Here is a 14166-nt window from a genome sequence, read left to right on the forward strand (position 1 = left end):
CAGGCATCCCTTCTGCAGGCCTGGCCCCAGGCCGAGCCTGAGCCCTGCTCTCACTGACCACGTGGCACGGTGTGGTGCTGTGGTGCCAGGGTGGGGTCCTCTGCTCTTGCTGCACGTGGGCCACAAGCTGACAGGTCTGGTACCTCCGTAGCCGGCAGTGGAGGCTGCCCAGGGCCCCTGTTCTGCTGCTTGAGGGCCAGCTGGTGTCGGGGAGCAGGAGACGCACAGAGCAGGCCTGCAGCTGGGCCTGAGTCCCATGCCCATGTCTGCGAGCCCGTGCCTCTAAAGAAGGTGTCTGCTGGCCCTAGACAGCCTCCCTCTTCCCCTGTGCAGACCATCTTCCCTGCAATTACGACTGACCGCCCCTCACTGGCTGCTCACAGAGAAAGGCTCTGAGCTCTCCTCTGGCCCTGTTCAGACCCTGCTTCCTCTGGGAGACGTGTCCGTGTCAAAGGGAGGAAGGGGAGGGAAGTGCGTGACAAAGACCCCAGAGGTGCCCCCACGGCCTCCAGAGAGAGGCCTGTACACAGACTCTCATGGTTTTGTTTTTTTTTTTTATTTTGTGACTTAGAACCAAAGCGCACTCTGGGCCCAGGAGCGTGGAAAAAACTTCTGGGTGGGCCTGGTGACAAGCAGCCACTCAGACCTCAAGCCCAAACCTCCCCAGCATTCTTGGGATCGGGTTCCAGGCTGCAGCGAGGCCAGGTTGGGGTCGGACCATGGTCCTAGCAGGCCTCACGGTCCTCTGGGCCCCAGGGACCAGATGAGGCTGCCTTGCCTGTGCCTGGTTGTTAAGGGCTGGGCTCAGTCCTCAGCCTCTGGTCCCGGCCCCCTGGCTGCAGATGGCCAGGGCAGGTGACAGCAACGGGGCCTGGAGGCCTGGGTCTTGGGTCAGGCTCATCTGCATGTTGACCGAGAACTCCTGAGCCTCCCCACCCCCCCCACCCCAGGCCAGCACAGCCATGCTGTGATTTGCCAGGACACTCCCATCACCCCAGACAGCCCTGGTTCATTTATTTTAGGTCTCTCGGTCTGACTTGCCAGCTTGACAGATAAATTGGGTGCAGGCCGGCAGGGCTCTATTCTAATTTCAAGCAGTGGCGTCAGATACCTTTGCACAGAAATTGTTCCGTCAGGAAGCCCCGCGCTCTCTGGAGCCGATCAATACTTTGGGTGGACCTTTTTCCCAGGTGATGAATCGCCCGTCTGCCAGGCCTTCCCCAGCCTCAGCCTTCCTGCCTCTGTCCTACCCTTGGGCTTCTCCGCGGGGGGAGGAATGGAGAGTCACCGGGTAGGGTGAGGGTAGGGATGAAAGTGGGGCAGCGGAAGTGCCCCAGATCAGGGGTCAGGCCCACGCTGGCTGGCTGCCCTCGGGCATGTTTGGGCCTCTGGCTTCTGCCTTTTCTGTCCAGTGGGATTAGAAATGCCTATGTCTCAGATAGCTAAGGGCTTGCCACCTTGGGCCTTGGGCTTGGTGCTTCTGGGTCCTGTTTAGGCCATGTGAGGTGGTGTCTGCCAAGAGGGGCTGCCAGGTGCCTGGGGCTGTCTCTGATCCCAGATTCCATGTGGTGCCTGTCTCTCCTGAACATGGCAGCCCTCCCCCGTGGCTATGCTGGCCTTGACTTATTTTCTGGGCTTCTGTTGGTTTTTAGGGAACTTCTATTAAATCCATCCTCCCCTCCCCCAGCCATCCACCTAGTGCTGGTGAGAGTTTGGAACTCAGAATGCAGGAAAGGAGTTTCAGACGCAGGATAAACTCAGAAACCAGTGGCCATAGAAGATGCTGGGGAGGGGCACCTGGGTGGCTCCATCGGTTAAGTGTCTGACTCTTGATCTCTGCTCAGGTCTTGATCTCAGGGTCATGAGTTCAAGCCCTGTGTTGGGCTCCATGCTGGGTGTGGAGCCCAGTTTGAAAAAAAAAAAAAAAAGTAGATGCAGCACAGGGTGGAGATTGAGGTTGTGCTGGAAGGTGGTGGGGTGTGGTGAAGGCATTCCAGGCTGGTCTCTGGGCCTCAGGCCTGGGCCATGGGTGTGTAGGCTCCAGGCTGTGGGCTGGGGTGTGTGGTGGGGCCAGGCCAAAGGCCCGGGGTCTGGGGCCAAGTCCCCTTTCCATGATGTCTGTGCCCAGTGTCAGCATGACCCTGTGCAGGGGACTTGGTCGCCCAAGAGTACATTTCTCCCTGGACGTCCCTCCCCACCCAGCCCTGGGCTGAGGCCCACTTGCTGGCTGGAGGGGGTCCAAACGCATGGTACGCTGGGGCTGGGCTGAGGGTCCACAGTGACCTCAGATGGTCCAGCTTTCTGTTAGCCTGGGCCTTGTCAGGGCCCAGAGTGCAGCCAGGAGATGTGTAGAAACAGTGTCCTTGGCTGGGCGCAGAGCCCTAGGATGTGTGTGTGTGCGTGTGCGCAAGCCAAGGAGTCCTTTCATTCTAGTGAATTCTGATGGGGCCCCTGATAGGTCACTGTGGGTATGGCTGAAGTGAGCAGGAGGCACGGACTTGAGGCCTCCTCCTCTCCCACCCCCAAGGCGACTCCTGGAAGCAGGTTTGAAACCCCCATGATGGGCAGTGGGTAGGATGGGACCTCTGGGGAAGGGAAAACACCTGTGTGGGCCTTCCCGTCTGGGAGCTGGGCGTCTCGCTGGGTGCGGGGTTGGGGGTTGGGGGTGCCTGGTGGGGTGGGTGGGTGTGTCCCACACGGCTCCCCTGCAGTCCCAAGGCACACTGTCTGTTGTCCCTGAGCAACCAACAGCCCTCCTGGAGTGATCTTGGGGGCCCACCCAGCCTCAGACGATTGTCATCACTAATAGTCTCCATCATCGGAGGTCAGTTGCTGGGTTGCAGACTGCCCCGGGGAAATGGTTGGGAAATGAAGGTGTTCACGTGTCTTCACAGACTCAGGCCTGGGTCTGGTGTGTGCACAGAGCAGCGTAGCATATAGCAGTGTTGCCCTTGGGCCCCAGAGGAAGGTCTCAGGGTGGGCGAAGGGTTGAGGGAGAGGAGGGGGCACCTTTCCTCTTCTCGGCTCTGCCCCACTCTGCTGGGCCCTGGAGCCTGGCAGGGGCAGGAGTGCAGAGCTGAGCAGGTCAGGAGGCCAGGGTGGTCTTTCGGGGACCCACGGTGGTTGAGGGATTTCCAGGCCTCCTCCATGCCAGGCCTCTCTCAGGTACACCTGGTCCCATTGTCTGTCCCCACTCTGAGCCAGCCCTGTGTCCAGGGCGATGTGGTGCCAGGGGACTGTGTAACGTCAGCCTCCCTGGTGTGCGTGTGTGTGTGCACGTGTGTGTTTGCACTTGCACATACACATGGACAGGGTCCACTTGGACTGCTGGGCCTGTGCCGGAGCCCTGCCCTGGCTGCCATCTGTCAACCCTGTCTGGGGCTGTTGCGGGGGAGCCAGGGCCGGCCAGGGTGGGTAGAGGAGCCCCAGTCTGGGCCGGAAGCCCTGCCTTGTGCTGGTGCTGGGGACCTGGCATGTCGCTGCCTCCTGCCCTGGCTACCGCAGTGTCTTACCCTCAGCCGGGTCACCGCGGCTGCAGTGTGTTACTCTGTCACAGTTCTGGAAGGCAGAAGAACTCTGAAAAGAGTATCACCAGGCGAAGTCAAGTGTGGGCAGGGCGGTGCTCCTTCTGGAGGCTGCAGGGGAATCTCTCCTGGCCTCTCCCAGCTTCTGGTGGCTGCTGAGATCCCTTGGCTTGTGGCCACATCACTCCAGTCTTCCTCGTGTGTGAATCTCCCTCGGCCTCTCTCTTACAAGAATGCATGTGATTGCATTTAGGGCCCATCCAGGTAATCCAGAATGATCTCCCTCATCTCAAGATCTGTGATCTAATCACATCTGCAAAGTCCTTTTTTGGTCCCATAAGGTAACAGTCCCAGGTCCCAGGAAGGACCTGGTATCTTTGGGGGCCACCACTCAGCTTAGCTAGGAAGTGACCCAGCCGTCCTGGGTGTGGCTGGCTGTACAGTGAATGGGATGTCCGTCTGTGGAGGAGCAGGTACCCCTCGCTCCTTCTCTGGGGCAGGACTCAGGTGCAGCCCAGGCAGGGCGCCTTCCCTCTGCCTCTGCTGGGCCCTCGTCCAGTCTTGGCCGGACTGTGGGGCCTGGGGAGGCTGGGCCGTGGTGTGGCCGGGCTGGCCCCAAGACCGCATGCACAAAGCCGGCCTGGCTGCAGACACGAAGGGCCTGGCTGTGTGCAGGAGGCTGAAGGTCCCCACAGTGAGCAGCACATGTGGTCTTGCTAGATACATGGTGCCAGTAGCAGGGAGTCCCGCCATCCCCAGACAAGAGCCACAAACTCCGAGGCTGGCAGGACGCAGCTGGAGATGCCAGTGAGGACGGTGGCGGAGGCTAAGTGCTTGACCTGACTTTCCCTTCCCTCCTTTTGACGTAAACGATGGGCATGGAGAATGTGTCTCTGCTAAAAGGAAAACAGTAGCGGGAGTGTGGTGGGCACATGGCATCCAGCCCCGGCCTCACTGTGGGCACAGGGCCGACCAGAGGCCTTGTCCCCGGGGCAGCCCCTCCTTGGCTCCCCTGACCATGACCTGGTGGGAGTGTGGGCCTGGGCCAGCGATCCTCACTGTCAAGAGCATCCAGACATCAGAACTTTTATGGGAACCCTCTTGATTTTAAAATGTTGCTTCACATTTCTAACAAGCACCATGTGAGCTAAAATCAAGGTGCCAGCAAGGTGGGTTCCCTCTAGAGGCTCAGTGGGAGGCAGGAGCTCTTCCTGGCCACCCCCAGCTTCTGGTGGTCACTGGCATCCCTTGGCTGGTGGCCGCATCACTCTGGTCTCTGCTCCTGTGGTCACAGTTTCCTCTTCTGTAGTCCAGTCTCTCTCTGTGTCCCTCTTACAAGGACACTTGTGATTACGTTTGGCCCACTGGGGTAATCCGGGAGACTCTACCCATTTCAAGATCTTTAATGTAATTAAGTTAAGGATAAGTTGAGTGCCTTGAGCCATAAAGGGAACACTCACAGGGTCTGGGGATGAGGCTGTGGACATTCTGGGGGCTGTGATTCAGCCTATATGGTACTAAGTGTTGAAGCCTGGCGTTCTGTTGGAGTGGGGAGGGAGGCCCTTAGCTGGCTTTGCACCCTGAGCCCCAGGCCTAGGTGGTGTCTGGGGGCTTCTCTCTGTGTCCCTGAGCCACTCCCTGAGCCCTGTGGCCAGACGTGGCCCTCTCAGGTGGTGGGTGACCTGGGGGCTCTCATACGGGATTTGACTTCATGCCCCGCCCGCCAGCTCAGAGGTGCAGCCGAAAGCCTGGGTGCCTCGGTGTTCCATTCCTCCTCCCCATTCCACCTCTGGGCTGTGCCTGCAGCTCAGGGACCAGAGGAAACCCAAGGACAAGCACTTGGTTGTGAAACCCAAGGCAGCTGGCCCAGCCCTGGGCTCTGGGAAGCGCGTTTCGGAGCTGAGCGCACCCTTGGCAGAGGCCTCAGCACTCCCACCGCTCTGTGGCCGGCCCCCTGGACAGCCGGAGGAGATGCCGGTGTGGTGACGTGGCCTCATGCCGGAGGGGGGGGCAGGGCTGGCGCTGGGACAGCAGAAACCGTGCATTCTCCAGGCCAGGAGCTGTCTGGGGTCAGGCTTGGGGGAATGCCCCAGAGCTGTCGGCGAGCAGGGGCGCTCTCTGCGTGGGGTCCACAGACGGGGGCCCCGTCCGGTGGGTTATGAGGGCCAGGCGTGCCCCCCCCGCCCCCAGGATGCAGCCAGGCATACCCCCCTCCCCGTGGAGGACAGCCCATTTGCTCAGCTGCTCTGCTCAGACATAAATTTCGCTGTCTGTGTCTCTGGCCTGCTCTCAGGGCTGGAGCCAAGTGAATGTGGTCCAGGAGAGACCTGATCTTTGCTGGGGCACCCTGAACAGATGACGAGTGCCACCTGGGGACAGTGGCCTGGCTCTGGCCTGGGTGTGGCCCTCACTCAGATGCAAGGGACGGTTCTCAGCGGAGTCAGGCGGCTTGGTGTTGAGGTCGAGTGTACCTGCCTGGGCAGCCTGCCCCACCCTGTGGTTCCTCAATTTACTCATCTGTAAGATGGGTGCAATGGCATGGGGAGAAGGGGCAGTGGGAGTGGGACAAGCCAGTCCTCATCTCCTCCCCAGCGTGGCATCTACTCCATGCTTGCTCTTGCCCATTTACCCATCCTTGCGACTCGGGCCGTTTGTCCCAGGCTCTGAGTCCTCTGCCCCCGTTGCCCCTGCTCCTTGGCTCTCTCTCCCGCAGCCACAGTCATCTGATGCTCCTTCTTTCCTTCCCTTATGTTTGTGTTGCCAGTGTCCCCCCGAAGAGCTTTTCATTGGCACGCGGCTACCATGCCTGCTTCCCAGATCACACGCGGCTGCTCCAGCTGCATCTGGGGTTTAATTAGCAAGAGCAGTGCGTCTGGTTGTCGCCTGGGCCACGGACTCCGCGTGGCCTGCTCTTGGCAGGTCCTCAGCACAGCAGACTAGGATGTTTCTGGAAGAGACGTGATGTCTCCAGGGGCAGCTTAGCATGTCTGTGGCCTTTGTGCCTCAGATGGACCAGCCAGCCTGTCAGGGGTGGGAGCAGCTGGGCCCGAGTATCCCCGAGGACCCCGATGAGCCTCTGTCTACGCCTCAGGTACCCCCGGGACGATTGTGAAGGAGACATTCGTGCGCGCTGTGTCCACACAACGAGGGGCCGGGGGACAGGGTCCCAGGACACAGGCCTCTTGAGGATGCAGAGGGGCCCCATGGCCAGCGAGAAGGGCTGGCTCCCAGCATCCGGGGGATGGGGCTGCAGAGATAGCTCCAGGGATGTCCGAAGGGGACAGGAGGCCCTGCCCCAGAAGCAGACACTGGGTCTGGGCCTGGGGTCTGAACTCTGCCGCTTTGTACCAGCTAGAGACTTCTGATCACAGGCCCCGTGTCCTCTCAGAAGTCTCCACAGGGTGGCAGACACTTCAGCCAGCTCCATGCCTGAAGTGTTTTCTAGAAAAATGTCCAATTTTCCTTGACCCATTTCTCTTTGAAATTAATACCAAGCAGCGCTGTGCACTTGGCCCTGAAGGAACCCGGAGCTGGGAAAAGGTCACACAATTAGGGGGAAATGTTGGTGTCTGGCTCTCTCCCCCTCCCACGCTCAGGCTCCCCCCTCCCTTGCACGTGCACACATGCTCACCCGTGTTTGGAACATGGGCTGGCTTCTGGGGCCGGAGTCGGGGTGTCTCTCCCAGAGCTTCTGATTTGGCCCCATCGGTCTGGGCTCAGTGCTGGGGTGTGGGCTTCATCCGGAGCTGTGTGGCTAGACCACCTCCTGGGGGTGTCCAGGCAGGGTGAGGTGCACGTCTGGGACAAGGCCAGGGCTCAGGCAAGAGGTTGCACAGGATTCGAAGGAGTCCAGGGCTGGGACCGGGTGGAGGAGACAGCCTTGGAGCGGGGCCTGCACAGGGAGGTGGATGGCAGTGGCTTGGGCTGGGGATGGACCAGGCACCCAGTGATGCTCCCCAGTCATAGGGGGAGCAACAGGAATGATAGCTGTACTCCTGAGATGGGACAGAGGCTTAGAGGCGTGCCTTTGTTCTCTCATTCACTCATTCATTCACACTCTGACTGTGCACCCACCTTGTGTCTGGGGCTGGGTTGGGTGCTGGGGATACATCAGGGAATGAGCCAGGTGAAGTCCCTATTCTTCCAGAGCTCGCCAGCCGGTGGGGGACACACGGTGAGCAGAGGGGTAAATCTGTGCACAAGGTAAAATCCGGGGAAAGGGTAACATGAGAGAGGGCAGGTAAGGGAGGGAGCTACTCCAGGTGGGAGGTGAGGCCGAACTGGCTGCCCCGGGAGGACTGCTCCAGGTAGAGGGGACAGCAGGTGCACAAGCTCTTGACGCGGGGCCCGGGGAGGTAGGGAGGGCCGGTCAGTGGAGCTGTGGTGCGAGGTGGGCCTTGTTCTTCCAGCAGTGGGAAGCCTTTGAAGGGCTCTCAGTGGAGAGAGTGGGAGCAGGGAGGCCTGTGTGGCGCCCTGGGTGGGCCCTGTGGCTGATGACAGATGGCGGGCAGATGCGTTCAGGATGCGCCTTGGAGGTAGAGTTCACAGGACGTGGGTGTGAGGGAAGGGATCAGGACGGCTCCTAGCTCTTGAAAGGATGGCTCCAGGAGGGTGGGGGATGGTGGGGACACAACTGAGGTGGGGATCCTGGGGGAGGAGAGGCCGGTCCCGTGGCCGGGCCAAGTGCAGAAGCCAGAATTGGGGCCCATTCTTCTGACTTCTGAGCCCCGCCCCTTGCCCTGCTCCTGGCTGCCCTGGTTCAGAGCAAGGCGGTTTCCCAAAACAGATGGTGCTGGCCATAGGCCAAGCCCATTTGGCTTCCAGACTCTTGGGGTGGGGGCAGGGACCCCAGACACGGCCACACAGGTGGGCAGGCTCCCAGTTGCCTTTGAAGCTCCTCTCGCTCTTGTGGGACAGGATTGCCGGGCACAGCGTGCGGCCCGGGGTCCCCGTGGATGTCCATGTGTCCTTGCCCCTCTGACAGGCCAGGCTTTTCTTTCCCACCCTGCCACTGTGGGGAGGGGCCCTGGACCTGCTGGGGTGGGTGGGAGCTTGGGAGAGTGTGCAGGGCAGGCTCTGCGCCCAGTGGCGTCTCGAGGCGGCGGTGACGTGCGAGCCCTTAGTGCAACCTCTCCTGGTATTTGGGTTTAGGGACCTCCTGGGAGGTGGGGGCCTCGGATTCCTCTCCTGTTGCTGACCCTGCAGGCCACAGCCCGAGCCAGCCAGGACGCCCGGAGCCCGGGCTCTTAGCATCTGTCAGGAGGTACTTACCGAGTGGCTGAAATAATCACGGAATCCAAGCACACGACAATCTCACGGCTGTCGGGGCAGAGCCAGGCTGGTTCCCTGCGCAGCCCCCCGGTGTCTCCAGCTCCTCACCAGCACAAGGGGCTTTGCTCACTGATATTTTGCTGATCCAGCAGGGAAGCCTTACTTTTTGCCTTACTTTGTGCTTCTCTGATCCCCAGCGAGGATGAATGATCTCCCTGCACTTGATTGCTTGGTATGTCTCCTCTTCCTGTTTAAGTCCTTGGCCCGTTCATCTCCTGGGGTTTTACATATCGAGATAAGCCCTTTATCTGCTTATCGACTTTCTGTCACGTTGGATACCAGCCTTTTCCCCAGGCTCCGGTTCCCCTTTTCTATTCAGTGTTACTTGTTTCCGTTGAGCAAAAGCCAGTCTTGCCAGAGCCCAGTGTGGGATTGATTCTTCTCCTGTCCCTGGAGCTGCGCCGGTGGCTCAGGGACACGCATTTCTCGAGGGCGTACGGGAGGACGGGCTCACCTGTTCAGGTGTTCCCCAGAGCGCTGCAGGCACATCATCTCAGGGATCCGTGTAACTACCCCGTGGTACCCATTTTACAGATGAGGAACTGAGGCACTGGCGGCCACACCGCTGGTGAGTTGTAGAGCCCCGTGTGTGGCAGGAGGGACCCAGGGCTGGGACCCAGCGCTGCCTGGCTCCCTGTGCAGCATCTCCTTGCCACCTCCCCAGAGCTTCCCCCCTGCAGGCTGGCCGTTCTGGGGATGCAGGGGGTCTTCTGAGCATATGCAGTGCAGGCTGGCCGTTCTGGGGACGCAGGGGGTCTTCTGAGCATATGCAGCAACGGAGGCCACTGCGAGGGCGTGCAGAAGGATCTTGGGTCACTCTGCACACTAGCTGTGGGGAGGATCTTTGGCTTGCTGCAGAATTCCCATCATCCGGAGGGGTGCCTGGCCCACGGTCAGTGCTTACATATCCGTGTAAAGAAGGAAGGAGCCTGGCCGCACGGTCCTCCTTCCTGGGGAAGCAGTTGCGCCTGGTTGGTGTCTGAGGCCTCGCCACGCAGCTTCCACTCCTGGCGGCGGGTTCTTGGTGTTGTGCTGGCGGCGCTGGGGTGTTGCTGGGGCCAAAGGCCCCCTGGGGTCCCTGCTGCTGCCCTGGGGAGGCGTGCTGGGGCCAGCAGGGCCCTCGGGCCTCGCTGTCCTCAGCATGCTCGGGCTGCCATTCCCTGCGCCATCGTTTTTGCACATCAAGTGCCCTGTGGAAACCATGTCCCTCGTTCACTCACTCACTCATTCAATTCGTTCACGAGATCTCTACAGACGCCCGCACAGGGCCCGGCACTGGGCCAGGCTCAGCGACGCTGGGAACCAGACAGAGCTAGCCCCCTCCCAAGCCCTGCCCCTGCCCTCCTACCGCTTGTGGTGACCTGCGCAGTTACAAGCGTTGGGAAATGCCGAGAACTGACCACAGTAACTGGGGGTTGGAGCCGCAGTTCACTGGGGAAGAAGAGGGACGGAGGTGGCAGGGCTGAGTGTCCTGAGGGGAGTGGACGTGGCCCGTTTGGGGGCTGCGGCAGGAAGGGCCCGAGGGGTAGATGGAGGTGGGTCTTATGGCTCAGTCTTGGAGGGGCAGTGCCCTGCTCTAAGTGGAGAAACAGCGTGGCCTGCTTTTGTGGAGGAGGCCACTAATTTGGCCCAGGGGAGAGACCGTGGCCTGGACCCAGGCGGCAGGGGGATGATGAGGATGCAACGTGGAGCCATAGAGCTGCAGGAATGTTGGGGGTCCTGGTGGGTCATCAACACGGTGGTCAGAGGGGCACGCTGCCCCCTGGAGAGAACCACATTCCCTTCCAGGCTTGCCCCCAGGTCAGGGAGGAGCCAGCGCCGCGGCTCCTAGCCGGGCCCCTCCCGTGCTCCCTCTGCCCCCACCCTGGCCTGCAGACCCAGCGCGCTGGTGCTTGCCAGAATCATCTCTTCAGCTGGGGCCCAGGCCTGCGAGGTATTTGTGTGTTTGAGCTCTTTTAAGGCTTCTATCCAGAGCTCTCTGGACTCATGCTTGGGACTGGTTAAAACACCATCTGCAGATTACTAGCTGGAAGTTTCTTTGGTGACTCCAGGGACTCTGGGGTGTGCCACGGGGGCTGGTGTTCACCCCCGATCCTTGGTGCTTTGACAGTTCACAGGATGGGGCAGCACTGGTCAGATGTGGGAGGACGAATGGTCTTGGCAGGTGAAGGAACCAGGAGAACAAAGAGCTGGGACACTGGGCCAGGCTGGGCAGGCGAAGGACCAAGGGCCGCCCCAAGACCCCCAGAGCACAGGCCTGAGTCCCCAGTGGGATGCAGGGGTTCGAGTTGAGCGAAGTTCAGTTAAGGTTGTTTGGGTTGGGGGCTCAGAGAGGCTCAGGTTATAGACAAGGGGAGTGGTGGCCTGCTAGACCCCACCCGTGCAGCTCAGGGCCACAGGTTGGAACTTGTGTAGAGGGGGTGGGAGTCTGTGCCCAGTGCCTAGGCTCAGGAGGTGCAGAGGCTTGGACTCCTAGATGGCTCATAGCCCCCCAGGCAGGAGCTCGTGTCCGGGCAACCTTGCCCAGATCCTGGGGGTCAGGTGTCCACCGAGGGCAGTGAGGGGTGCATCTCTGCAGGTTGGGGCTGGATGGGCAGCCTAGGCATGGGTAGGCTGGCGTGGGGGCATAGGCCGATTTGGGGGCAGCTGCGGGAGGGCTTCCGATTTCTCAGGAGAAGCCAGAAACTGTGATTTTATGTAAAACCTCTTGGTTTTTCCAACATTGGCAGCTGAGTCGAAATTTTCAAAGACTGTGTAAGGGCCAAGCAGGTCCCTGGTGGCGGTGGGTGTGAGAGGGTCATGGGGTGGCTTCGGTACCCGGGAGCCCGAGCCCAAAGTGCTCCCGTGGCGACTGGGACCGAGCTCTCAATGCAGCCAGTGCTGCCTCAGAGTTGAAATACACTTCAGAGGAATTTTTATTTTCATTTCGGGAACGTCACAAGAGACCATTCCAGCGGTTCCGTTTCTGTGAGGAGAGATCTGCGGTCACCGTGTTTTTCTTGGAGGCCTTTGGGGGAGCCCATCTGCAGAGCATTAGGGGGGGTGTGGCAGGGAGAGGCTCCATCTAGGCCTCCAGACAGAACCTGGGCGGGGTGGCTGTTTGGTTGGGATCAGCCCCCAAACCCCCAGAAATGGCCTCCCCCGCAACCAGGCACTGGGGCAGCCCGACCCACTGGTCCGGCCAGACAGGGCTGGGTGGGCAGACCCTGTGGTTGTCACATCTGGCACTGAGTCCCAGGGGCCTGAGGTTCTGCTTCCCTCGTGTAATGGTCCATTCTCAAGGTCCTTGCAGCTTGGGGAGCAAATGGTCGATTGTAGGTTCAAGAGGCTTGTGGTCAGATGACCGTGTTCCTTTGTTCTGGGCGTTATCCCAAAAGCTACTTACATTCTTGGCTTCATCACCAGTAGGACAAAACAGGACCTGGATCTGTCCCAGGGCCTTAGGTGGAGAGGGGCCCGGGGTCTTCATGCCCAGAAGACGCCAGCACTGCAGGACCCTCCTTGAGTCCCCTCAGAAAACTCAGTTCGGGCCGTTGGTGAGGAAGGCCTGAGCCCTCTTTCTTGGTGTCTCTTGCCTGGAATGTGTGGGTGCTCCCCAGAGGCTGTGGCTGCCCAGGGAGTCGAAGGAGCCAGGAGACTCAGTGTGGCCCTGGCTTGCTGGTCCCTGCTCTGGCCCAGCCTCAGTTTCCTTATTTGTAAAATCGAGGGCACTGGACTAAAGCCAGGCCTCATTCAGAGGCTCCTGGGCTGTGTCCCCACCTCCCACCCCCCTGCTTTATTTCACTCACAGGGTGTCTTCAAAAACTGTGACTATATGCTTGAAAGTCAGGAGGTTTCGCATTAAAATCTCAGTTTTCAGTTTCTCAGAAAAATCAGAAGGACTGGAAACTTTGGGCCTGTTCCTTGCAGCCAGTATTTAGTGGGGGGGAGAGGGGGAGGCACACAGTCCCCTCTCCCCACTGTTTCCCATCTGGCCCACCTACTCATTCTGGCCCTGCCTGGCCTGGTTGACAATGGAGTGAGGCTCCGGGACAAAGATGATCTCTGGTGGGTGGTTATACATATACAAACTCTTTCTGTTTCTCTCTCTCTCTCTCACACACACACGTGTACACATGAACAGAGAGTAGACACCTCTGTCTCTTCATGGAATGAGCTGTGGGACGTTGAGTTTCTCTGGGCTGGATGCCAGGACACGTGTCTGGCTTGTCTTTGGATGCATCCTGGACAAGTCCTACTCCCTTGGGCCTTGGAGGAGGCCTCAGGCTCATAGAGCTCCATGGGTCACCCTCATGCTGTGGCCCTTTTCGGTGGGTCCCAGGACCCTTTGGGTACCTGTGGTCCAAGAGAAGGGTCACAAGGCCAGACAACCTGGGACCTGGGGGCTTGCTGTGCCCTGGGCCAAGATGGCCACTGGCCTCCAACTTGGGTAAGGGGCACCTGCGCTCCCACCCGAAGGGGCTCAACTGTTGCCCCTTGAAAGGAGGTGGGATGGGTCCCACTTCCACAGTCTTAGGGGATGGCCTCAGGGCTTTGCTGACCTCCTTCTGAGCCAGGCCCCAACTCGATCGCAGAAGAGGAGACAGAAATGGGGGGATCCTGAGGCTCAATGGTGGAAGGGTCTGACCTCACCAGTGGAAGGACACGGGGAGGGGGGAGTTGATCCAAATCCAGTCTGCTCACAGGTGCAGAGGCCACATCAGCCACCTCAGCCCTGTCCCCTCTCCCCAGCTTCAGACCCACACCCTGAACTGTCCCCTGGAGGAACAGGTGGCTTGGGTGCTCAGGTCTTGGGTCCGACACCCCCAGGCCCAAATCCAGGCCCCAATTCTGAGCCATTGAGCAGACCCCTGTTCCCTCCTCAGGCTCTTGTGGTGGCCTGCCTCGTCTCTCTGAGTTACTGCGGATTCTAGATCAGGGAGGGGGCCCTGCAGGCCTGGCAGAGACTGGGCAGAGACACCAGCTCAAATGAAGCTTGAATCTCCCCCTCCCTGAAGGGCTCCTGCTCCTGCCCCACTTCAGTAACTGGCCTTGGCATTGCTGGTCCCTGAAGGAAGGTGTCCTGGGCTATTATCTTCAGCTTTCCCTCACCCATCTAGAGCTGATCTGAGGACAAACCCAACTAATTCTACCCTTAAAATGATGAGAAATGGCACTGCCACCACCCCCATCCCTGACTTAGTTGCTGGCTCGGTTGCCACGGATGCAAGGATTCACTTTCCAGTGTCAGAGTCCATTCATTCACTCATTCACCCATCCATCTGTCCATCCATCCATCCACCCATCCATCCATCCATGCATATATCCATCC

At 59.9% G+C, this 14166-nt stretch overlaps 1 protein-coding gene across 2 annotated transcripts in view; it reads left to right on the forward strand.

Annotated features, from left to right (window-relative positions):
• Positions 1–14166, forward strand: part of ADAMTS2 (ADAM metallopeptidase with thrombospondin type 1 motif 2) — a 224414-nt gene that overhangs the window by 75318 nt on the left and 134930 nt on the right. The gene's annotated exons all lie outside the window — the stretch shown is intronic.

Source organism: Mirounga leonina, unplaced genomic scaffold, assembly GCF_011800145.1.
Source record: "Mirounga leonina isolate KUSES-001 unplaced genomic scaffold, KU_Mleo_1.0 Mir_239, whole genome shotgun sequence".
Taxonomy (NCBI): Eukaryota; Metazoa; Chordata; class Mammalia; order Carnivora; family Phocidae; genus Mirounga; species Mirounga leonina.